A 27037-nucleotide genomic window follows, 5' to 3' on the forward strand; every position below is an offset into this window, starting at 1 on the left:
CTTCCTGTCTTGCGCAAAAGCGTAAGAGGAAAGGTGACCCCTGGAAATATTGGGGGTGATTCTCCCATCACAACTTGCAACTTTTCTGGTGAGTTGAGGTGGGAGATCGCGTCAACGACCTTGTTCCGGGATTTGTTCATACACTGGGAACACTTGTGCATCTCCCAGAGCTGGAGAAGGGTTGGAGCCCAGACCATGCTGGAAACTGGCAGGAAGACATGTAAATCATTTGAATCTTTTTTAAATGTATTCTAAATATGTTTTACATTTCATTATCGGGAACTTGCCGGTCTTGATTGAATCTCCCACCCCACCAGGAATACTTCATTCCGGCAACGTTCGGACTACCTCTCCACATTCGGAAAACTAGCAGGAGACCCTGTCGGAACGAAGTGGGTGGGGGCGCAATTGGGAGACTGGGCAGCAGGGCAGTGAGAACCCTGGCTGTGCAGCCTGTGTCCCCTGGCACTGCCCATTGGACAAAGCGCCCATGCCCAGGGGGCACCTTGGCACTGCCCATCAGGCGCAGGGCCTATTGTGGGCAGGGAATAAGGGGTGATCGGTGGGGGTGGGGAGGGATCCTGCTGTAACTCTGCATGGCGATCAGCTTGGGATGGAGGGAGGGCAGCAACTGGGGCAGATTGGGGGAGGAGGTGGTCTGCTGGGGCAGGGGGGTGGTGGGGGCTGCCTCCTGGGGGTGGTCTGACCCAGGAGGAGGAGGGGTGGCACTAGAGGGAGGGGTGGGTGGAATGGGCTGACATCGGGGCGCTCCAGGGAGGGGGGGATCAGGGCTGGCATGGGAAATGTTTTGGGGGCTGCGATCAGACTGTGGAGGTTGGGGGGGGGGGTGCGGCGCAGCTGCTGGAGAGGCAGCACTGCAGGGGTCCCGGGCTGGCCAACGATCAAGCTGGCCAGCAATCGGGAGGCTGACAGATTGGGACTGCTGCACACATCAGGTTTCCACCCCCCTCCCACCACCACCCCCCCACCCAAGGTATTCACAACCGGGACCTCTGCATTGCGCAGAGTGAAGAGATTCGAGTGTGAAGTTGAACTGAGAAAACAGTTGGGATTTATAACAGTTTTCCCGCCAATTCAGTGCTTTTGGAGGAACCGCCCCCATTGAATGCATTTGTGGTCACCTTCCAAAATTCTATATACTCTGGAGCAGTTCCCACAGATTAAAAATTGTAATCCCAGTATCTAAAAAGGGAGGAAGAGAGAAAAGGAAGAAATATAGGCCAATTAGCCTGACAGCAGTAATGGGGGAGATGCAGGATTCTACTATAAAAATGTGATAACAGAACATTTAGAAAGTATTGGACAAAGCCAGCGTGGGTTCATGAAAAACAAATCATGCTTAAAAAATACACTGGAATTGTTTGAGTATGTAACTAGTAGAATAGATAAAGGAGAACCAATGGATGCAGTATATTTGGCTTTTCAGAAGATCTCTCATAAGAAATTAGTGGGCAAAATTAAAGCACGTGGGATAAGGGGTAATGTATTGGCATGGATTGAGAATTGGTTGACAGACAAAAAGCAGAGCGGGAATGTACGGATGTTTTTCTGAGCAGTGACTAGTGGGGTACTGCAGAGATCAATGCTTGGGCTCCAGCTGTTCATAATATAAGTGACCTGGATGAGGGAACCAAATGTAACATTGCCAAGTCTGCTGATGTCACAAAACTGGGTGGAGTTGTGAGCTGTGAGGAGGATGTAAAGAGGCTTTAAAGTGACTTAGGTAAGTTGAGTGAGTGGGCAAACACATGGTAGAAGCAGCACAACGTGACTAAGTGTGAAGTTATACATGCTGGTGTGAAAATTTGAAAAAGAGTATTATTCAAGTGGTGATATATTGGGAAGCATAGATGAACAAAGGGATCTGGGTGACCTTGTCAATGAAAGTGGAGAGGCAGGTGCAGCAAGCAATTAGGAAGGCAAATGGTATGTTGGCCTTCATTGCAAGAGAATTTAAGGTCAGAAGTAGGGATGTCTTACTGCAGTTACGATATGGAGTTGCCGGTGTTGGACTGGGGTAGACACAGTACAAAGTCTTACAATGCCAGGTTAAAGTCCAACAGTAAACTCACCTGATGAAGGGGCAGCACTCTGAAAGCTAGTGGCTTGTGCTACAAATAAGCCTGTTGGACTTTAACCTGGTGTTGTGAGACTTCTTACTGTGTTTGCTGCAATTATACAGGGTATTGGTGAGACTACACCTGGACAATTACATGCACTTTTGGTCTTCCAACCTAAGAAATGACATACTTGCCATAGAGGTAGTGCAGTGGGGATGCAATAAGTTGATACCAGGATTAGCAGGACTGTCCTATGAAGAGATGTTTGTTCGACGGGGCCTGTATTCACTGGAATTTAGAAGGATGACAGGAGATCTGTTTAAGATTCAAAATAAATCTGACGAAGCTGAATAAACTAGATCCAAGGAGGATGTTTTACCTGATTGGGGAATTTAGAATCGGGGGCACAGTCTCAGGATACCAAGTAGACCTTTTAGAATTGAGATGAGGTTAAATGTCTTCACTCAAAGGATGGTGAAGCTTGGAATTCTCTACCACAGGAGGCTGTGGGGCCAAGCCACTGAATGTATTCAAGAAAGGGATTGTTTTGTTTAGATATTAATAGCATCATAAGGTATAGGAAGAAAAATGGCAATATAGCATTATGATTGAGGATCAACTAGGAACATATTGAATGGTGGAGCAGGCTTGGAGGGCCAAATAACCTATTTGTGCTCTTAGTTTCTATCTTCCCATGTTTCTGAGTGTAGGGGTAGCTGTTCCCAAAGTATAGGTTTGGTTTGGAATTAAATGTGAAATGATGTGGAATTTGAATTTAACATATTGGCCAGAGCCAATTCTGTAAAATTACGCAGAGGTCATACATAGAGAGGTGAGGGAAAATTTTCATGCCAGCAGTTTGTTTGTGATTCAGTCTTGTGGTTCTGAATGTGAAAGCTTTGTGTCTGTGCGAATTTGTTAAGTTTGCATTTATTTAGGAAACTATTCTCCTTTTCCTTAGACTACATTTTTGCCGCACACAGCATTTCCAGGAGGGAAAACAACCTGGTTGTATATCACTGCTAATGCTGTTACTGAGCCGTAGTAATTCACAAGCCTAAAGATTGATTTGGCCAATTAAATTTGTTTCCTTCTGTTAATAGCAAATAACAAGTGTGACATTCCAAAGTTGGTAACTTAATGTGCACCAGAGAGTGCTTTAAAGTACTGCATAATAGTGCACTAAGGTATTCTGCTGCTTTTATCCTTGCTTCAGTCTGTGTAAGTAAATGATGCCTTGACACACAAATTCATTTGAAAGAACAAAATCTTAATTAAAATCACACACTGTCACATTATCATCCTGATTTAACATGGCACAGTTGGAATCAAGTAATACAAGGTGGAAAACACTAGAGATTATCTATTACCATTTAAACATTGCAACTATTGGAAAAGTTAGGCTCCCAGCCTAAACCTTTGGAATCTTGTGGCTTTATTCACTGAGCAAGTGTATTGAATATTAAACTGTCACATTTGCTTAGGTTGACATTTAAACTCTTAATGATATTTTGTAAATCAATGGTAAATAAAAACTGAGTGAAATATAGTGGAAAAAATCACTACTTCCTGGCAGTCTTTCACCCATATGTACAATCCTAACCCTTTAGGGTTGTGGGTTTTAAACAAAAAGAAAGATGTAGTTTGCACATGTAGATTCAAACTAACACATATCAGATTTATTGAAAGAGATGCCGTCTGCACAGAACAAAAATGAAATGTAGGGAGGAGCTGGTGAAACACACCAATGATATCACCATCAAATCATGTGATCAGCTCTTAACATGACCATGCAACCCTTTAAATATATAACATCATGCAGTCAAAGTTATAGCTGCAAAGCTACAAAAGCACTATCTTTATAATTGCACTTTATATTTAAGAAAACAAAATAATGTGGTGAACTTATAATTTATTTTCTTTCAATGAAATGGAAATGCCATGCATTTTGCAAAGGATAAATATTACTGCACTTCTATTTGCAGACCTAATGTCACCTTTGTTTGGTCTCTGCCCTTTAATCCAAATCTAACTATTAGTTTTGCTGAATTACAAACTGATCCAATCAACCTCTGCGTATATCCCTGAAATCAACATCAACCTACAGTCCTTTCACAATTACTAATTCAAAATACAAAGTAATTATGGCTTCTTTATCTAGTTCTGTTACACTTACACTTCATACAACAAAGAATGAGTATAAAGAGATGAAGAGAAGGGAGAGAACTCCAGAACCTGGGGTCTAGGCAACTGAAGGCACAGATATGTTAGAAATGCACTGGAGGCCAGAATTTGATGAAGTTGATCTCAGAGGGTTTTGACATGCAAAAGATTATGGAGATAGGGAGGGGCAAAAGAATGCAGGGATTTGAAAATGAAGAGGAGAATTTTAAAGTCAAGACGTTTCCTGAGCAGGAGCCAATGTGGGTCAGTGTATAAAAAATATAAGCATCCTTCCCACAGCTTATCCATCCCCTACAAAATTTTGATACTTTTTAAAAATGCTAAAAACATCTCAGTTCATTCATAAGAACAGTTTGCAATTAAGGAGCCTTTTTCACCTTTACGTAAATGAACAAAAGTGAAATGGATTGGGATCCAGGAAGGGAGAGATTTCAGAATATTAGTATAAAATAGCCGTGATTTCTTTGTTGACTGGGAAGCAACCACAGAAGTTAACCAGAAGTTATTAACCTTAAAAGATGAAGGATAAGTATGGAAAGTTTTGGCCATTGGATGACGAGAGATGTTGTGAGCCGAGTCAAAGAGAAAAAGGAAGCATTTGTCAAAGCTAGGAGGCTGGGAACACACAAAGCAAGTGTAGAATACAAGGAAAATAGAAAGAAACTTAAGCAAGGTATAAGGAGGGCTAAAAGGGATCATGAAAAATAATTGGACAGCAGGATTAAAGAAAATCCCAAGGCTTTATACATATATGGATATATATATAAAGAATAAGAGGGTAGCCAGGGAGAGAGTTGGCACATTCAAGGACAAGGGAGGGAATCTATGCATGAAGCCACAGGAAATGGGTGAGATATTAAATGAATACTTTGTGTCAGTATTCACCAAAGAGGAAGACTTGGTGGATGATCAGTCTGGGAAAGGCTGCGTAGATCGTTTGAATGGTGTTGAGATTAAAAAGGAGGGATTGGTATTCTTGAGAAACATTAAGATAGACAAGTCCCCGGGGCCTGATGGGAAGTATCCCAAATTACTGAGAGAGGCAACAGAGGAAATTGCTGGGGCCTTGAGAGAAATCTTTATATCCTCATTGGTAACAATGGAGGTCCCAGAGGATTGGAGAATATCCAAAGTTGTTCCTTTGTTTAAGAAGGGTAGTAAGAATAATCTAGGTAATTACAGGCCAGTGAGCCTTACGACAGTAGTAGGGAGATTATTGGAGAGGAATCTTTGAGACAGGATTTACTCCCACTTGGAAATAAGTGGATTTATAAGTGAGAGGCAACATGGTTTTGTGAAGGTGAGGTCGTGCCTCACTATCTTGATTGAGTTTTTCAAGGAAGTGACAATGATGATTGATGAGGGTAGGGTAGTGGATGTTGTCTATATGGACTTTAGTAAGGCCTTTGACAAGGTCCCTTATGGCAGACTGGTGCAGAAAGTGAAGTCGCATGGGATCAGAGGTGAGCTGGCAAGGTGGATACAGAATTGGATCCGTCTCACAACACCAGGTTAAAATCCCAGGTTTATTTGGTAACAAATGCCACTAGCTTTCGGGGCTTTTCCCCTTCGTCAGGTGAGTGGGGAGTTCTACCCCAGTTCAACGCTGGCATCTCCACATCATGACTACCATAGACTCTGTTATAGTAGACAGAGAGTAGCAGTGGAAGGGTGCATTTCTGAATGGAGGGCTGTGACAAGTGACATTCCTCAGGGGCAAGTAGTCTTCCTCAGGGATCAGTGCTAGGACCTTTACTGTTTTTAATATATATAAATGATTTGAAGGAAAATGTAACAGTTTTGATTCATAAGTTTGAGGACAGCACAAAGGTTGGTGGATTTGCAGATAGTGATGAGGACCATCAGAGGATACATCAGGATATAGATTGTGTGGAGACTTGGCGGATCAGAGTGAATTGGCCAGAGATGAGGGTAGTGAATGCCTACAGCCATACTAGTCTGAAAATGCCTGATCTTAGAAGCTTAAGCAGACTCAGGCCTGGTTAGTACTTGGATGGGAGACTACCTGGGAATACCAGGTGCCGTAGGCTTTTGCTGCCAGCAGGGGCTGCCCACAACACAGGCTCTCCGCACTGTCAGCCCAGGGGCAGCCAATCTTTTGGCTGGTGGCTGAGGCTCTCAGAGTGAATTGGCCAGAAATGAGGGTAGTGAACGCCTATGGCTATACTAGCCTGAAAATGCCTGATCTTGGAAGCTAAGCAGACTCAGGCCTGGTTAGTACTTGGATGGGAGACTGCATATGGCACATGGTGTTTAATCCAGACAACTGTGTGGTAATGCATTTTGGAAGGTCTAATACAGATAGGAAATATACAGTAAATGGTAGAACCTTTACGAGTATTGATAAGCAGAGGGCTCTGGGTGTACAGGTATACAGTCACAAGATGGCAATGCAGGTGGAGAAGGTGGTCAAGAAAGCATACGGCATGCTTGCCTTCAATGGCTCAGGGCATTAAGTTTAAAAATTGGCCAGTCATGTTGCAGCTTTATGGAAACTTAGTTAGGCTGCATTTGGAATATAGTGTTCAATTCCGGTTGGCACACTACCAGAAGAATGTGGAGGCTTTGGAGAAGGTATAGAAAAGATTTACCAGGATGTTGCCTGGTATTGAGGGCATTAGCTATGAGGAGAGGTTTGGGAAACTTGATTTGTTCTCACTGGAATGACGGAGTTTGAGAGGAGACCCGATATAAGTCTATAAGGTTATGAGGGGCATGGACAGAATGGGTGGTCAGAAGCTTTTTCCCAGGCTAGAAGAGTCAATTTCTAAGGGGCAAGGTTTAAAGGAGATGTACGAGGCAAGTTTTTTTACCCAGAGGGTGGTGGATACATGGAACTTGTTGCTGGGGGAGGTAGTGGGAGCGCATACAGTAATGACTTTTAAGGGGCATCTTGACAAATACATGAATAGGATGGGATGGAGGGATATGGTCCCTGGAAGGGTAGGGGGTTTTAGTTCATTTGGGCAGCATGCTCGGTGCAGGTTTTGGAGGGCCAAAGGGCCTGTTCCTGCTCTGCAATTTTCTTTGTTCTTTGTATTTAGAATTATCGAAGTTCAGTAACCATAATAACAAATGGTTTGTCACAACCCGAAATTCTGAAGATTGCAGCAGAGACTGGGGAAAAATAGCTTCTTAAGATGAGAATACAAGAGGCAGGGGATCCCCCTGTTACCTAGAATATCTAGAATAATGTATTTCACCCTGTTTTGTTAACTTGAAAAATATTCATGGGTGAGATTCTCTGGCTGATCTTGCCCTAAAATCACAGAATCTCATCCGAGGTCAATGGACTTCTACGTGGTCCGCACCACTACCATTCCTGTGGCAGGCAGGACAGGAGAATTCCTCCCATTTACACCTTTATTTCATCTGTGAATTTAGAATTGCTAAGTGTCCTAGCAGTTAACCTTAACATTGCCTTGAACAATAGGATGAAAATACTGTTTTCTTAACAAGTGGTCTTTGCTGTATTTTTAATATACAACAATTGACTTGAAGCATAGATAAGTGATGTTCAATAGTATCTTAAATTATTTGAACTCGGAGAAGGACAGAGCCGGCTGTCTTTCAAATGTACTGGAAACAGAAGGAAAATAAATTTGTAACAGATGGGACATCTTGCATTGAATCTTATCCAAACATTATTGGGATTAAATTGGATATACCCTCCAAAAGAAACACACACAGGGATCACAGTGCAGACTTGTGCCCATTCAATGTAATGCAGGCAATAAACCAACTTCCAGTTGGCTGCTCATTTTGATGACTAATGTGTGCAGCCAGTGCTAACCAAGCTGTTCATTACTACATCCATCAAGAGAGGCTCCAAAGTCATAACTTGCTAATGTTAGTTCGGCTAAGTTGCATGGTGGCACAGTGGTTAGCACTGCTGCCTCACAGCGTCAGGGACCCGGTTCAATTCTGGCCTTGGGTGACTATTTGTGTGGGGTTTGCACATTCGTACCATGTCTACGTGGGTTTCCTCCAGGTACTCTGGTTTCTTCCCATTTCTGGAAATCAAACCCTGAGGACCTGGACACTGTGCTGTCTGGAGCAATGGATAGTGATGGTTATTATAGTTACTGAACTTCGATAATCTAATTTCCTTCTAGCACATGGAAGATCAGGAATCTCTCCCACTCTTACCACCTGCCATTGGTGCATGTTGGAACGATTTACAAATTGATATTTAACCTGCTTGGTCATGCTATGAATGGACCTTCCTTGGCCACCAGGTTTGGAGTGGGATTCAAACATAGAATTTCCGGATCTGTGGCAAGGTCCTTGAAACAAGTCTTTGGTTCAATTAACCCCTGTCTCCACAAACAATTTCTAAACAGCCAACAGAGCAGTTCCCTACCTTCAATCTCTTATTTCCCTCAGCTGTGAAGTGTATTCACTGTTAATTAATTTCTTCCATATTTTGTGGTGACTTAAATTGAAAATAGCTAATGTAGCTATAATGTGTTCACTCTTAGTAAGCAGACCAGATAATGAAATGAGTCAGAGCCAAAGACTTGTTATAAAACAAAAATCAAATACTAGGGGGAGATATTTCCAAAATGATACGGGACCACTATCAGGGGTTGTTACAGGTTGATCACAAGACAAAAAAAATTACATTGTATTTACAACACAGTAATAGGCCATTCAACCGAACAGATCCATGCTAGTGTTTATACATGACATGAGCCTTCTCCCACCCTTCATCTATTCCATTTACAAATCCATCTGTTCCTTTCTCTCTAATGTATTAACCTAACTTCCCCTTAAATGCATCTACACTGGCCACCTCAACTACACTCATGGCAGTGTATTAAAAGGCTATATTCCACCTTCCCCCTTCCCCGCCCCCCCAAATCCCCACCACCACCACCCCCACCACCGAAATATTATTGTATTTATTTTCACAAGTGTTTTGGGTCAATTTTACAACTAAATGCACATGCACTCCACCACAATATATGGAAGTTGTGCTACTTCTTACAAGATATCACATCCATGCATTTGTGATTGAAGCTTAGCTCAGTCTCTGAAGGGTGAACTTTCCCATTCCTGAATCGTAACGGGCGATGGGCAGACCATGGAAAGGTCTGTTGACCTTGGCGGGATTTTCCAGTTTTGGGCCGAGTGCGGCCACAAAATCTCACCCTGAGTGTTGTATTTTTCTTTTGGAATGGTCTCTGCTTGTTCTTTCTGTGCTTACTTCCCATTCCCTTCTATCACCTTGTCATGCTAACAACTGGTCAGATCCCGCAGCCGTGATAAGTGCTCTGGTATCACACCTGTGCGCCGGTGTTACCTGTGGGAAGCCATGTTAAGAACAGTTGCAGCCATTTGACAAATAGAAATATTAATGCTGGGATTTCATTGATTGCATATTTAAGGGAGAAAGAAACGTATTCATGTCGAATCCCGATCTTCTGCAAAATCTGAAAGTAAGGAGGCGGAGGGGAATTTTAAACATTTGCAATATATTCCTCTCAAATTTTTCATTTTGTTCCAACGATCTTTATTTTCACCATATCAGTTTCTCAGCACCAATGGAGCATGCAATTGTAATTTACAGTTTTCTCCTTGTTGCACTTTGATATTTCAATCAAAACACACCATACTATATTTTAAAATTTGCCACTCTCAGTGCTTTCATGGAGAAGAAGATAAAACAACAATCCTCCAATCCTTGGACTTCGATATTCCACATTGTTATCTTTAATCATGGGTAAATTGGTTCAGAGTGCTTAGAGCAGACTGATCTCCATACCCTATTGTCCACTCTGATTTCTTGTCCAGCAAGGACAAGAGGCAGGAATGCCATCTTATAAAATTTACTTCATAATCGCTAAACATCTTTGCTGGTCTTCACCTCTTTTCCTTTGTCTATCTACATTTTTCTCTTTTTTAATTATTCATATCAAACATGTCTGTGCATGGGAATTATTTGTTATTAACACCATAATCTGCAATGATTATATAAAGCTAAAAGTGAGCCAAGATGAATGGACAATACTTCAGCACGTTCGTATGATATTCCTCCCTCCGATATTTTACTCCCTAACTGAATTGGTTAACGTTGCTGTTAAATTGACAGAGAAATATAATAAAAATACATTCAGCATTCACCTGCTGATATCCCCAACAGGCTTTTTCCTCTATCTCAGTTCATTTTCTCTCCTGTTTCAGTTCTAGTTGTCCAGTGTTCTGCTTATGCACTGCTGTCATTGGCTTTTCCAACTCCATTACAATTCAGACACATGGGATCAGGACTACTGATTGTGTGAAGATAGACATTAGTGTGGAGTGCTTGGGCTGAACAAACAATTTCTATCTTGTTATTTCTATGTAATTTTCTGTAACTTCCAGACCAACTATTTGCTTTTCCAATTTTCTTCCTCCCCCTTAACTTAATTTGGGCTCCGCTTAACTTCAATCAGGACTCTTAACTCAGAGATGTTTCTCCGCATGAGATATTGACATCTTAAAAGTGAATTTTCTGAAGTTCACTATCTCCGTAGCAGATGCAAATACATTCTCCGTCCTTTCATACAGGACATTTTGATAGTCGGGTGAATTATTATGTAGCTCATCCCCACTGCTTAAAGTAGTCACGGTCCATGTCAGATGCTTTCCTCTGGGACCAAATTGTGACAGGAGGTTGGTTCAAATAGATACCTTCATGTTCCTATACCTGGCCATTCTCATTTATTGTGGAGACTAATTATTTCTTTTGAATGCTGCAAAGATAAATAAGGCCTTGCTGGATCTTTCAGCCCAAGAGTCCGAGTATCACTATCTGTTTGTGCTTTATACAGTCATTCTTTGGATATTGGGTCAGGTGATTATTGGGCGAGGTGGTAGGTGAGTCAGTAGTCAGGTCAGTGTGTGGGCAGATCCAGCTGAATGGTACTCAGACAACCAGGTAAAGTAAGAGGAGATAGTCAGGTCTGTTCTGTGGGTAGCTGGGGGGTCAGGGTAAATCAGATTCAGTCAGGGGTGAAGTAGTTTGGTGCTTGGGTGTAGTCAGGCTGGGTTGAGGTAGTTTTTTTTATTCATTGGATGTGAGAAGTGCTGGCTGGGCCAGCATTTATGCCCATCTCAGAGGGCATTTAAGTGTCCACCACATTGCTGGGGATCTGGAGTCGAGGCAGGCCAAGCCAGGAAAGGACGGCAGATCTCAATCCCAAAAAGATATGAGTGAACCAAGTGGGATTTGACAATGGTTTCATAGTCATCATTAGATTTTAATTTCCAGGTTTTACTGAATTCAAATTTCACCTTCTGTCATGGTGAGATTTGAACCTGGTTCCCTGGTGTATTGCCCTGGTTCCCTGGATTACTAGTTCATCAACAATGCAATTATGCCACTGCCTCCCAGTAGTCAGGTCAGGTCAGGGCTTGTCAGATTGGGTCAATGGGTTAGCTTCGATGTTGTGAGGGTAGTCAGGTATAGTTGGGTCAGGTAGTATAGGGGCAGGAATGCTAGTCAATTGGTGGGCTGATAGTTTGGAGGGATGGTGTTGATTTAGGGGGCAGTTGCACAGTTACGCAGGGTTAGACCAGGTTTTAATTGGTCTAACATTTCCTTGGTAACTACATAAAGAATTACAACGGAATTGTCTGAATTCTCCAATTCTAGCTCAGATATCGAGACTTTTGTGGTGTCCCAGGGAGTAGGGAAATTTCTCATTGGAAATTTGAACTTCCAAGGTAATTCCCACATAAGCCAGCAAATCACGACTTCCACAGATTCCTGACTCAAATCTTCTGTTGTACAATACGTAACTTCTGATATTAATAACAGGTATCTGAAACGTCTTGACAACAAAAATGTTTCCGTTGTCGGTACCTGAACTTAGAACAAAGAACAAAGAAAGAACAAAGTACAGCACAAGAACAGGCCCTTCAGCCCTCCAAGACCATGCCGATCATGATACCCTAACTAAACTAAAAAAAACCTTCTGCCCTTACTCGGTCTGTATCCCTCCATTCCTTCCCTATTCATGTACCCATCCAGATGCCTCTTAAATGTTGCTAATGTGCCTGCTTCCATCACTTCCTCTGGCAGCACATTCCAGGCAGCCACCACTCTCTGCCTGAAAAACTTTCTCCACACATCTTCCTTAAACTTTCCCCCTCTCACCCCTCACCTTGAATCTGTGCCCCCTTGTAATTGACACTTCCACTCTTGGAAACGTGAAATTGGTTCTCCAAATGCTGTCACTCAATTCTTACTTGCCAAACAATCTTCCTGCATAGTAACTTAAAGGATCCAAAAAAAACCTCATATATAAGACATCTAAGTGCAAGCAATTTTGAAGTTTATCCAGGATCAACCAATTTCTTGTAAATCTTGCCCGCTCACAATTTCATATTACTTAAGTTGTAAAGTTAATAATTTATTCATATTAAATTGACCCCTTGCTAAAGTTCAAATGCTTCACTGTATTTCAAATTTTATGTTTCAAAATTATTAAGTGGGTTTCCCATTTAATCTCATTGCCATCTAAATTTTCACCAGGAAATTTACATAAATCAAAGTAAATTAACACTAACCTCATCATATTCTCAGCCAAGCTGCTACATGAATGCTTTATCTGCACATCATTCCATAGAGGACCATGTTTTATTAATGAATAACAGCAGCACATACAAAGTTTAGAGTAAAAATGATTTAATATTCAACCCTTAAGTACCAAACATTCTTTGCAGCCATCTATCATCTAAAGTTTTGTTTTCGTTCTATGTTTTAAATCAGAAATACAGAAATGTTATAGCACAGAAGGAGACCATTCAGCCCATTGTGCCTGCACCAGCTCGCTGAGTGAACAACTAACTTATTGCCATTCTTCCACTTTATTCCTGTAAGCCTGCACATTCTTCCTTTTTAGGCAATTGTCGAATTATCTTTTGAAACCTTCGGTTGAACCTGCCTCCACCACCTTCTCAGCCAGTACATTCCACACCTTAATCGTTCATAGAGTTAACAAGATTTTCCTCATTTCACTTTTGCTTCTTCCACCAATTAATTTGAGTCTATGCATATTGATTCTTGGTCCCTTCAAGAGGGTCGCTACTCTGACCAGACCCCTCATGATTTTGAATGCAAAGAACAAAGAAAATTACGGCACAGGAACAGGCCCATTGGCCCTGCAAACCTGCACCGACCATGCTAAATACTTCTGTCAAATCTCCTTTCAGCCTTCTTTTCACTGAAGAAATAAAGAAAACAAGCCTAGCTTCTCCAACTATCTTCATAACTGAAGATTTCACCCCGGAATCATTCACGTGAATGTTTTCTACACTGTCTCCAATGTCTTCACATTCTTGCTAAAACAGCTTGCAACACTCCAGCTGAAGCTAAACTAGTGTCCTATACAAGTTCAATGTACTGTAACCTCCTACCTCATATACACGCTAATCCCCTATTAATAAAGCCTAAAATATTATATGCCTTCATATTTCTCCTCATTGAACTTCATTGATCTGCCACCTATCCTTAATTAACCCACATTTGTCCATGTGACTATTACTTCTAAAGCAGAAATGAGAATTTTTTCTGTCAGTGCATTGTGGGTGGCACGGTGTCACAGTGGTTACTACTGGCTGCCTACAGCACCAGGGACCTGCGTTCAATTCCAGCCTTGGGTGACTTCTATGTGGAGTTATCACGTTCTCCCCGTGTCTGTGTAGGTTTTCTTTCGGTGCTCCAGTTTTCTCCCAAAAGTCCAAAGATGAGCAGGTTAGGTGAATTAGCAGTGCTAAGTTGTCCCTAAGTGTCAGGGAGACTAGCAGGGTAAATATGTGGGGTTATAAGGCCTGGGTGGGATTGTTGTTGGTGCAGGCTGAATGGCCTCCTTCTGCACTGTAGGGATTCTATGATTCCATGATATAACTACAGATAGATCGGGGAAAGATGAATAACTGGTGGAAAGTTACCCAATGACTTTCACATGTCCCTTCATCTTTGAACAGGGGGGAGCATAAAATCTAGCCCATCAACTCTGGTTCTCTCTCCACAGATGCTGTTTGACTTGCTGAGTGTCTTCCAATGTGTTCTAATTTTGAATCAGAGTTGAGGTGAACATGATAGAGAGGGATAGGAGATTTTAAATTCACAAAGATAACTTGGACTGCAATCTGGAGAGGGAACCAGTGTTTAACTATCAAAGCATTGGAGGAACCAAATGCATTAATCTCAATGATTGGCTAGCACCTCTCAGTTCGAGATTCATAGGTATTCTCAGTGCAGAGCATGGTGTAATGAGACCACGCATTGGGAATTCACCATGCACCACACAAATAAATATACATTCATTTTAATAGAGAGGAAATCCGGCAGGGTGCTGTCCTCTTGGCCTAAGTTCTCGATACATATTTTTGTCACTTGAGGTCTTACATTATGAGAGCTAATTTGTGAGATCTATTACAATAAATTCAAATCCCAAGATCATGACTTGCAATCCTTCTACTGAAATTCAACGGTTAATCCCCTTTCCAATTTTTTTTTTGCATTGCCATTTGCTCGTCTTTGCAAAGTGGGCAAATAAAGGCTTATGTTGGAGAATATAATTCAGTGGGTGCTAGAAATCCTCTTGTACTGCAACTAAATGGATTACTTTAATATGCATGTCTAGACAGAGAACATTAGCACTATTCAGCATGGTAATCAAAGAGAATAAAGCATGCCTCTCAGGGGCTATTGCTCCAATTCTCCAGTAATAATGTACTTAGTCAAATTCACAGTTATATATTTTAAGCAACATCCCAGATTCCTCCATCGCTATTAAAGCAAGGTGGCGCAGATGCTGGAGATCTGAAATAAAAATAGAAAAACCTGAAAACTTACAACAGGTCTGTCACAGTCTGTGGATACAATGGGTATATTTCCATTTACAGGCAAACACAGGAAGGTATTCTTTTCTCTTTTTAGGATCAAAACTTTCCAAGGTTACCTCCAACTGGGGCCTTCCGATTGCTGAAATCATCTATAGCTAGAAGGCTCTAATGTGTAGGTCGAATGTGTTGTGGACAACTTAGATTAGGGATTATGATGACTAAGATGTCAGGGGTAAGATTTTCACTCAGAGGATGGTGAGTGAGTGGAATCGGCTGCGATCGGTGGTGGTGGAGGCAAACTCATTGGGATCTTTTAAGAGACTTCTGGATGAATACATGGGATTTAATGGAATTGAGGGTTATAGATAGGCCTGGTAGGTAAGGATATGATCGGCGCAACCTGTGGGCCGAAGGGCCTGTTTGTGCTGTAGTGTTCGATGTTCTAAGTCACAACAACATTTCCCAGGCCTGGATGAGTGCATATCAAGTAGGAGGGCAGAAGAAGCCAACAATTTTTGCCATTTAAGTGCCAACTCTCTTAACCTGACTCCCAGACTCAGTTTACCGAATTCAAATCAAAGACAGTACAGCGGACTGATTAAAAAAATTTGCTCTATGTAGTGTCTTCCACAACAATCGGACATCCCAAAATGTTTTATAATGAAGTGCAGCCACACTTGCAATGTTGCAAACAAAGTAGCTAATCTATACATTTTATATATGGGGAAAGGGGGGCCGCCTTGGAACCAGGACTGTGGTTAGATAGGTATGATCCATTTAAACATCACTGCAATGGGGGGATTTGCCTGAAAAATCAGCTGATAAGAATGCTCCAGCTGGAATGATAAACAACTGAGCAAAAATACATTTGTGGGCATGAAAGAGAAAATCGTGTTGGGCAGAATGTCTGTGTTGAATTTTATTTTATCCAAAGGTTGTGTTTTAGTTGGCGGGGAAGATAGAGAAGAATTTAGGCAAATTAAAAAGTAGTATATATATGGTTTATATGGTATCAGTACATATTAAATATATGCGTATATTAGCATATTAGCACATGATATTGGTATATATAATATTAATATTTATGGTGTTCAAACATATAAGTATTTGTAGTATCGTTTGAACTTCCCAAACTTTCTTTACATGACGTCAGTTAGATTTTAGTTATGAGCAAATTATTTTTAATTAAAGAAAACTATGAAAAAAGCATATTCTTTTCAACTCATGGATAACTGAACCATTTTCCCATAAAATAATGTCAAACCAGTGTGTCATTTGAAGAATATCCCCATGTAATCCTGAGGAGTCATGTTTTAAAAACAGACACATCCCAGGAGCAGCATGGGGACACAGTGGTTAGCACTGCTGCCTCACAGCACCAGGAACCTGGGTTCAATTCCGACATCGGGTAACTATGAGAGTTTGCACATTCTCCCTGTGTCTGCGTGGGTTTCCTCTGGGTGCTCCGCTATCTTCCCACACTCAAAGATGTGTGGGTTAGGTTATTATCCATGGAGAATTGTCCCTTAGCATCAAGTGATTAGCAGGGTGAATCCGTGGGGTTATAGGGATAAGGCCTGAGTGGGATTGCTGTCAGCGCAGGCTCGATGGGCTGAATGCTGTCCTTCTGCACTGTAGGGATTCTATGATTCAGCAGTAACAAAGCAGCATGGTGTTGAAAGAAAACAGTTTTGCCCGAAGGATATATCTGCTAAAATAACAAGAAACATTAATTTCCATATTCTCTTCTGTGCTTATCTTTCCTTTTCCCTCCCATCCCTAGCTCCTAACTTTCTAATCCCCTTGCATCACTTATGCATTGCACATTGCTGTGAAGCAAACACATTTCTGCATCCCCATTGTAATACATGCAGCACCTGGGTCCCCGAAATACCTTTGTACTGCAGTTTAATATTTTAAACATAATTCATACTTACTCCTGAATAGTTGCAATACTGTAAATTAAAATTAGACTTGTGCCAACCCTTACAAATTTTAGATGTTATCTGGTGCAGTAAAGGTGCATTTTAAAAAGAGTAAAATCTGAAGAAATGTTCCAAAAATCAGAAGTTCCAGATTTTACCAAAGAGCGACTGCAGTTTTTTTTCCCCTGTGGTTCCTGGAATTACAATGAATCAAATGTTTGTTTCTGCTATATGTCAGAAGACTCTGTGCCAACAAATTGTAAACCAGTACATCGCTTCCATGACAGTGCCCTGCTGAGAGGCATGGACAATATTCCTACTTCTGTTTTGCATTTTCCTATTCTGCAATCACACAAGGGTCTAATGTAAAAAAGACCCTGACTGAACAAATTCACCCAGAGCATTGAGAAGAACTCTCAGAAGACAGATTCTGCTCCTGCTGCATATGTTTGCGGGCTTGACTGACAGATCAATGCTAAAAAATGTCTATCATATTTCTTCTAACAGAATGGCCAGGGACCTTGTTAAAGGCCTTAACCTTGAATACTGTCTGTTCAGCTCAAGGGTTTTTCTGCTTCTGTACATGGGTCAAGATGAGAGAAAGAAGCTCACAGCTGCCACCTCTGGCGATGCCTGGTAATTTCACTGACCGCTGATCTGTAACTTTATTTAGTTGTCAACACATCTGCAGCTGAAATGCAGCTGTGCATAAACAGATGGTGTGATACCATGGATCTTCTTCAGTGGTTTATTTGATTTTTCATTGCACTACCAAATCCTGCAGGGATCAGCTGGCAGGGGCGTTTGCAGACATCTTCAGCCTCTTTTTACCTGCCTGCTTCAAGAAGCTGACTATCATCCCAGTACCAGAGAAAGGCCAGCAGTGTGCCTTAATGACTATCATGCAGTGGCTCTGACATCTTTATTATGAAGTGCTTCAAAAGGTCAGTCATGGTACAAATCCCTTCTTGCCTCCCAGACTGCCTGGATCCACTACAGTTTGCGAATCGTGGAAAAAGGTCCACAGCAGACGCCATCACCCTGACCCTACACTCAACCCTGGAACACCTAGGTAACAAAGAAACCTACGTCAGACTCAACTTCATCGGAGAATTCTGACCACTGTTTGCTGTGATTCAACACAGCAGTTGATTCAACGGGTTTTGCCTTGTAGGGAAAATAGCCAGTTTTTTATAGAAAGATCTCTGATTCTCCAGCCATTACCAATGTATTTGCACCATTATCTGTAATGTGAACAGAAGGAACATCTATGAGTCCATTGATACATTTGTCAATTCACAACTGACTTCATGATGTACAAAACTCATTCTTTGTGCAACATCTTGAGCCAATCATGTTAAATGCTCCACAAATCAGGAAGTCTTTGAAAATAGCATCTAATGGATATCTCCTTCCAATTTGCACTATACACTGTATCAATGCAAGTCATTGTTTATTGCCCAAAGGCAGGAAGTGGCTTCACTGCAATGCTGCCCCAAACAGTCGAATTAGCAGACATACATTTTTTAATTACCTTCTACATGAAAGTTAAATGGATAATATCTTAGGGCAACCTTTCAGGTAGAATAGCATGAAACAACAGCTCAGATTTTATAGTCAGCAGCAAATAAGTGATGCCAGCTTTTCAGTACACCTACATTTACACAGAGTTTCTCTCTATGCTTTTGCACTGTGACTTGCAGTACTTAGGAATGGTGTTGATGGAACTGGATAAAGAGAGAATGTTTCCTCTCATGGGGAACAGTATAACTAGAGGCTACCAGTACAAGATAGTCACCAAGAAATCCATCAGGGAATTCAGAAGAAACTTCCTGACACAAAGAGTGGTGAAATGCCGAACTCACTACTACGGGGAGTGGTTGGAGTAAATAATAGTGATGCAATTTAAGAGGAAGTTGGACAAGCGTATGTGGAAGAAGGCAACAGATAATTATGATGGCAGGTTTAAATAAGGAAAGATGGGAGTGGGGATTGAGTGGAGTACACAGGCATGAACTGGTCAGGGCTACTACCTTCTGTTTGGTACTGTCATCTTGTACAAGATAAAGGTAATGACGTCAGTGAGTACTTGTAGTGTGTTTGGGTGTCATGATTGAATAGCTGCCATTGTGTATGAGCTGAGAAATGTGGGTCCAAGGTTTACAACAGTGCTAAATGTATGAGGATTACATATTAGCTCATAGAACTCATTGGTAGGTGGGTGATGGAGGTTTATTGAATTAAGCAGTGGATGAGGCTCACAGTGCAGACAGTAAGATGTTCCATTTGAAGATGACCTCACTCATCTTGACAACTCGTGTTATATCATTAAATCTTTTTGTTCCATGTTCTTGGAACAATGCTCCTAACATTGAATCCCATCTTCACACTCCATCCTGAGCACTGGCCTGAAAAGCCTTCTATTCCCTCACAGCAGACAGAGAATATTTCTCCTTCTCTCCACCTATTGCATGAGTACTCATGTTTAACTAACTTGCTGCAATTTTTGAGCAGATCACAGAAAGGGTTGATGAGGTTACTGTTGTTGATGTGATGTATATGGATTTAAAGAAAGCATTTGATACAGTGCCACACAACAGCCTAATGAGAAAAGTTATAGCTAATGGAATAAAAGGGACAGTGGGACCATGGATACCAAAGTGGCTGAATAATAGGAAGCAAAGGGTAATAGTTAATGGATTTTTTTTCAGACTGGGTGAAGGATTGCTGTGGTGTTCCCCAGATGTCCATATTGGAACACTTGCTTTTCCTGATATATATTAATGATCCAGATCTTGGCATGTAGGGGACAATTTCAAAGTTTGCGGATGACACAAAACTTGGAACTGTTGTAAATTGTAACAAGGACAGTATAGAACTTCAAAAGGACATCAACATGTTGGTGGAGTGAGCGGATGGATGGCAGATGAAGTCCAATGAAGAGAAGTGTGAGGTGATGTATTTTGGTAGGAAGAACATGGAGAGGCAATATAGGGGTAAAATTCTTAGAGGGGTATACATATGTATAAAATCACTGAAGGTGGCAAAACAAGAGGAGAGAGGAATTAATAAAGTATTCTGGACTTTACTAATAGGGGTATAGATTATAAGAGCAAGGAGGTTATGCTGAACTCATACAAGGTTAGACCTCAGCTGAAATATTGTGTACTGTTCTGGCATGCCGCACTAAAGGAAAGATGTGAGCAGATTGGAGAGAGAGCAGAAGAGGTTTACAAGAATGGTTCCAGGGATGAGAAACTTCAGTTATGAGAATAGATTGGAGAGGCTGGGGCTGTTCTCCTTGGAGATCAGAAGACTAAATTGAGATTGAATGGAGGTGTTCAAAACCATGAGGCGACTGGACAGAGTAGATACAGAAAAACAGTTCCTGCATGTAAAAGGATCAAGAAAGAGAGGGCATAGATTTAAAGTGATTTGCAAAAGAATGTGATATGATAAAAATAATTTTGTCACAGTGTGTGGTTTGGGTCTGATATACACAGCCTGGATATGTGGTGGAAGCAAGTTCAATTGAGGCATTCAAGAGGACATCAGATTATTCATAGAATCCCTGCAGTGCAGAAGCAGCCATTCAGCCCATTGTGTCTACACTCTGACAGAGCATCTTATCCAGGCCCTCTCCCCCAACCTATCCTGTAGCCTTACACATTCCCCATGGCTAATCCCATCTAACCAACACATCCTGGAGCACTAAGGTACAATTTTGCAAGGCCAATCCAACTAACCTGCACATCTTTGGACTATGGGCAGAAACTGGAGCACCCGGAAGAAGCAGATGCAGGCAGAGGGAGAACATGCAAGCCTCACACTGATAGTCACGCAATACCAGAAGTGAACCCAGGTCCCTGGCACTGTGAGGCAGCAGTGCTAACTGTTGTGCCAATGTGCACAATGGTGCACAAAATAAAAACAATGAACAGAAGTACGAGGAAGAGGCACAAAGTCATGTTGCTTTTTGGAGAGCCAGTGCAGACACAATGGGCCAAATAGCCTCCTGCGCTATAACAACTTTGTGATTCTGTGACTCCAGTACATTGTCAGACAGCCTGAGTGCTCATTCGCTCATGTTGTCAAACCTCAATCAATCCTCTAGCACTCTTGCAGCCACAATGTACCTTCTCTTTTAGAGGTGCCAGCTCTCTTCAATTTTAAGCCACTCACAATATCAGTCTTTCTGCTGATGCATGCAGACAATGAACAGCATGGATGGAGGTGATTACATGCAGCAATCATTTAAAACAGCAGGCAACACAAATTTACCGTGTCGCCTTTAACATAATGAACGAGCAATCCCCATGCCCACTTCTAGAAGTTAGCTAATTTAACTGCAATGGTATTCCTTTCACACATATATCCATGCCCTTTAACATTTGGAGCCAATAATGATGGTAGTGAGTAAACTGAAGATAATCACAAAGATACTTAAAGGGAAGAAATATTTCTTTAGACAGAGATATTTTAAAATATGAGATTTTAATAGAAACACATACAGAAATATAGAAACTAGAAGTGGGAGTAGGCCATTCAGCCCTTTGAGCCTGCTTTGCTTTCATTATGATCATGGCTGATGATCAAATTCAATCTCCTGATCCCCCTATAACCTTGCTATATTTAGCCCCAAGAACTATATCTAATTTCTTCTTGAAATCACACAACGGTTTAGCCTCAACTACTTTCTATGGTAGAGAATTACACACATTCACCACACTCTGGGTGAAGAAATTTCTCCTCACCTCAGTTCTACAAGGTATACCCCTTATTGTCAAACTATAACCCCCAATTCTGGATTCCCCTCCCATTGGGAACATTCTTCCTGAATCTACCGTGTCTAACTAACCCTGTTAGAATTTTATAGGTTCTTATGAGATCTCCTCTCATTCTTCTAAACTCAAATGAATACAATCCTAACTGACTTAATCTCTCCTCGTATAATAGACCTGCCATCCCAGGAATCAGCTTGGTAAGCCTTTGTTGTATTCCCACTATAGTAAAGATATCCTTCCTCTGATAAAGACACCAAAACTGCACACAATACTGCAGGTGTGGCCTCACCAAAGCCCTATACAATTGCAGTAAAACATCGCTATGCCTGTACTCAAAACCTCTCGCTATGAAGGCCAACATAGCATTTGCCTTCTTTACTGCCTGCTGTACCTGCACACTTACTTTTTACCATAAACTATTGTCAAAGTAGAATCCATAGATTATTTTGAAAAGGAATTTAGTTTTAGAGAAAAAAGCAACATTAATGGACGCGATGAGTGTGTGGAATTAGAGAAATTTGATGAGATATGCACAAGTAGTAATGTGCTGTAACTCTGGTGTCAATAGTTCACAGTCTAGATTTGGATGTGAACCTGCTACAGTGTGCTCTCCTCCCTTCCCAACTTCTGTTTCCATGCAGGCTATCAAAAAGAAAGATAAGATCATGGTTGAAAGAACAACACATTTGATCATTGCCTGAAGTATCTCTTGTACATTCTGAGCTATTCAGTCTGTTTGACAGAGCTAAGGATTGACTAGATCATTAACTGTCTGTAAAGTGTGAAAATAAACATCGGTGCAGGAACATGTTGATTAACTAGTTTCCACCAGGTGAGTTTATCAAACTTATGAGGTACAAGTTCAACTGGAGGAAATCCAAGTGCACCTGCCAATTTGACTGACAAATGATAAGCAAAGCACAAGAAATCTAGAAGAATTATTTTTAGAGAAGGATATAAAGGCCAAATGATCAAATTGCTTGGACACACTGTATGCAAAGATCATAGAATAGAATCCTACAGTACAGAAGGAGGTATTTTGGCCCATTGAGTCTGCACTGACTACAATCTCACCCAGACCCTATCCCCATAACCCCATGCATTTATCCTAGTTGGTCCCCATGACACTAAGGGGCAATTTACATGGCCAATCAACCTAACCCGCACGTCTTTGGAGTGTGGGAGGAAACCGGAGCACCTGGAGGAAACCCACGCAGATATGGGAAGAAGGTGCAAATGCCACACAGACAGTCAACCAAGCTGGGAATCAAACCCAGGTCTCTGGTGCGCTGAGGTAGCAGTGCTAGCCACTGTGTCATCATGCCACCGTAAGATGATTTTTTGGTTTGTGATTTTATGATATGGATTCTAAAACCACACTGTGTTGGGTAAGATTATAACTTGCCAACACGTGGGAAATAGGGGTACTAGTAACATATAGGGAACTGGAGTTAAGTGCAGCGTTTATGTCAGGGGCTTTCAACTCATTCAAATTACTGATCAATTCAGCTGAACAAGTGTGACAACAACACACAAGTGGAATTCAACTTTCGTAGCATGGTGGCACAATGGTTAATATTGCTGCCTCCCAGCGCCAGGGACCCAGGTTCAATTCCAGCCTTGGGCGACTGTCTGTGTGAAGGTTATACATGCTCCCCCTTTCTGTGTGGCTTTCCTCTGGGTGCTCCTGATTTCTCCCACAGTCCAAAAGGTGCACAGGTTAGGTGGATTGGCCAGGGTAAATTGTCCCTTAGTGTCCAAAGATGTGTAGGTTAAGTGGGATAGCCATGGTAAATACATGGGGTTATGGGGATAGCACAGGTAGGGGGTGGGCCTGAGTAAGTTGCTTTCAGAGTTGGTGTGGATTCGATGGGCTGAATGGCCTACTTCTGCACTGTATAGATTCTACAAGGTTTGAAAAGAAAAATAAAGAAGAAAAAATGGACTCCAAAATTTAAAGAGACATTGCAAAAATGATATTTAATGGATTCTAGAGCTGGGAGCTGTCACAAGGAATGTAAGAGAATAGAATGCATCCATTCAAGAGCTGCAACTAATCTTAGTGATACCTCCCTGCATGTGATTCTGGGGCTATAAGAACCCATGGGAGGAGGAATCCGGAATGTGTGGCTAGAGTTATCAAAGGAGATCAAAAGCAAGAATGTGGTGCAAGAACCCTGAAGGAGGAAGAGCTTGAAGACCTGTTTGGTATTTGCCTTGATTCAGCAGGTGTTGGACTGGGGTGGGCATAGTAAGAAGTCTCACAACACCAGGTTAAAGTCCAACAGGTTTATTTGGTAGCACGAGCTTTCAGAGCGCTGCTCCTTCATCAGGTGAGTGGAGGATTGAGTTCACAAATAGGGCATATGTAGACACAAACTCAAATTACAAGATAATGGTTGGAATGCTAGTCTTAACAGGTAATCAAATCTTTACAAGTGCAGACAATACAAGTGGAGAGAGGGCTAAGTGCAGGTTAAAGAGATGTGATTTTCTCAAGCCAGTGGGATTTTGCAAGCCCAGGCAAGTCTTGGGGGGTTATTGATAGTGTGACAGGAACTCAAGATCCTGGTTGAGACCATCTTCATGTGTGCAGAAGTTGGCTATCTGTTTCTGCTCAGCGATTCTGCACTGTTGTGTGTTTTGAAGGATGTCTTGGAGAACACTTACCCAAAGATCAGAGGCTGAATGCCCTTGCCTGCTGAAGTGTTTCATGAGCAGTGTCCATTCTTTCATTTTCGTAGAGTCTGCATGGTCTTGTCAATGTATCATGCCTTAGGATATCCTTTCTTGCAATGTATCAGGTAGACAACATTGGCCGAGTTGTAAGCGTATGAACTGTGTACTTGATGAAAAGTGTTCTCACATGAGATGATGGCATCTGTGTTGATGATCCGATATGTCTTGCAGAGGTTTCTGTGACATGTTTGTGCGGTGTTGTGGTCACTGTTCTCCTGAAAGCTAGGTAATTTGCTGTGGACAATGGTCCATTTGAGGTTGTTCGAAGGCAAGTAGTGAAGGTGTGGGGATGGCCATGGTGAGATGTTCATCTTCATTGATGACATGTTGTGTTGAAGGTTCTTAAGAAAATGTTGTAGCTCTCGTAAGGACAGGATATGGCACTCGACTCATCGATCGACAATTCTAATGCGCCACAGCGAAAAACTGCGCGGATGTCTTCAGAAGACAAACATGGGACATGGCAGACAGAGTACTCTTCGTCATCCAGTACATCCCCGGAGTGGTTAAAAAGGTTGAGAATGGTAGTTCCTTTGCAAACATGGTGAAGCATGGTCATCAGGTCCACTGGCAGCAGATTTTGTACCCGTAGGTGTTGTATCATCTGACATGAGACCCTGAGCCTTGTGCCACACAAGTATTCCAACATGGGTAGAGAGCTGATCCTCTGCTTGTACACTCCTTATGGTGGGAATGGACTCCTGCAAACTGCAGCTGTCTGCCCACCCTCTTCTCTCTTTCTCTCTCTCATAGCAGGTCTATAAGGACCAGGCTGTTGCTGCCCTTGCTGCTCCTGCAGTTGGTGTTGTTGATATTTCTGCTCATGCTGGTCGTCATCTAAGGTCCAAAGTAAACAGCATGTGTGGCATGGAGTTGATTTGATAGTTCCAGCTCCAAGATGAGGATGTCATGTACAAAGCTGTGAGAATCACCTCTCAAGTTGCAAAAATAACTTCTCAGCACAGGCACAATGAACAAAGCCGTTCATGCAACCAGGCAAAAAAGCAGTGTGTTTCAGTGTTGCCCTGAATATAGATCATGGCTGGATTTCTCCAGCTGTCCACGCCCTACCATTGCTGCCAGCGAGAATGGAAAATTGAGTGCACAGCCAAATCGCCATTCATTGCAGCGAGACCAGTAAATCTGAGCTGCAGGCAAGGCCGGAGAATCCCGGCCTTTGTTGTCAACCAATGAAGCGGTTGTGTTTTTGCTTTCCCTGGTGAGTTTGAGGAAGCCCAGGGAACCCATGGTTCCAGAAGTCATGTTAATCATGTTGTACTTGAATAATTACTGTACTGAAATTGACAGCCCACCCCTCCTTACAACGTTGCTCACATACAGCCTCATGTGTTACCATTAAATGCAGAGATCAGTGGGTTGGAGCTGCCTTCCCAAGACAGCATCAATTTCCAACAGCCCGGTGCATGCTTTTAACCCTACCACACTGCCCTCCCCCCGCCCTCACTTGCTCAGGAATCTCCATACTCCTGCAAATTAAAATTCATCTCATTGTCTCTCTTCTTATTAAACCATATGATCAGTCATTCATCAGGAAATTGACAGATGCACTATAAAATTCATTTCCTCTGTCAAGAGTGACCATGCGTAACTCCAATCTGTTTAAGTGCAGCCTCTCTCCCTGAGATTCCAGAAGCCCTCAAAGACTTTCCATTTCAAATAACCTGTTTGAACAGATTCCAATACATTTGTTTTAATAGTTGGACTGGCAGCTAAAGGGATGGACACAGTGCAGTCTTTCAAAGTGGAAATATTGGAGCAGCGCTTTTGCAATTGCTACTGTCATGAGGAGTTTAATTTAAACAGCCCTGATTCCTCCTCTCACGATCCATCCTGAAACAGAAAGGTGTTTTCTTTTTCATTTTTGATTTCCCCCTTTTACAAGAGATGGTGTGTTTAAACTTATAGTTCTCTTGCACAGCAGACTTAAGATAAAATTAAATAAATTCCATTCCATTTCTCTTCCCAAATCGAATGGTACACTCTTGTCTGTTTTCATAGTTAGTTCAAGTGAAAGGAGTTATTTATTAGTCACAAATAAGGCTTACATTAACACTGCAATGAAGTTACTGTGAAATTAGCCTTGTCACCACATTCCGGCACCTCTACAGGTCAATGCACCTAACCAGTTTCTTTCAGATTGCGGAAGGAAACGCAGACTCAGGGAGAATGGACAAACTCCACACAGAAAGTGACCCAAGCCGGGAATATAACCCAGGTCTCTGGCGCTGTGAGGTAGCAGTGCTAACCACTATGCCACCGTGCTGCCCCATTGTGCCACCATGCCGCCCCTGGAACAGGTCACTAATCTGTCACCAGGGGCTTATACTTATGGGGTGCCTTTCACATCAAACATGGCTGACGAGGAGCCTCTCCCATTCTTACCCCAAGCCATTGGTGTGTTTGGAAGGATTTTCGGGTTGACATACTCAATTTGACCATGTCT

The 27037-nt window shown here is 42.0% G+C and overlaps 1 pseudogene; it reads left to right on the forward strand.

The window, feature by feature from the left end:
* Positions 1–6206: 6206 nt before the first annotated feature.
* Positions 6207–6316, forward strand: LOC145355659 (5S ribosomal RNA; annotated as a pseudogene).
* Positions 6317–27037: the final 20721 nt, after the last annotated feature.

Source organism: Carcharhinus amblyrhynchos, chromosome 19 (assembly GCF_965287045.1).
Source record: "Carcharhinus amblyrhynchos chromosome 19, sCarAmb.v2.hapA, whole genome shotgun sequence".
In the NCBI taxonomy this organism is placed as follows: Eukaryota; Metazoa; Chordata; class Chondrichthyes; order Carcharhiniformes; family Carcharhinidae; genus Carcharhinus; species Carcharhinus amblyrhynchos.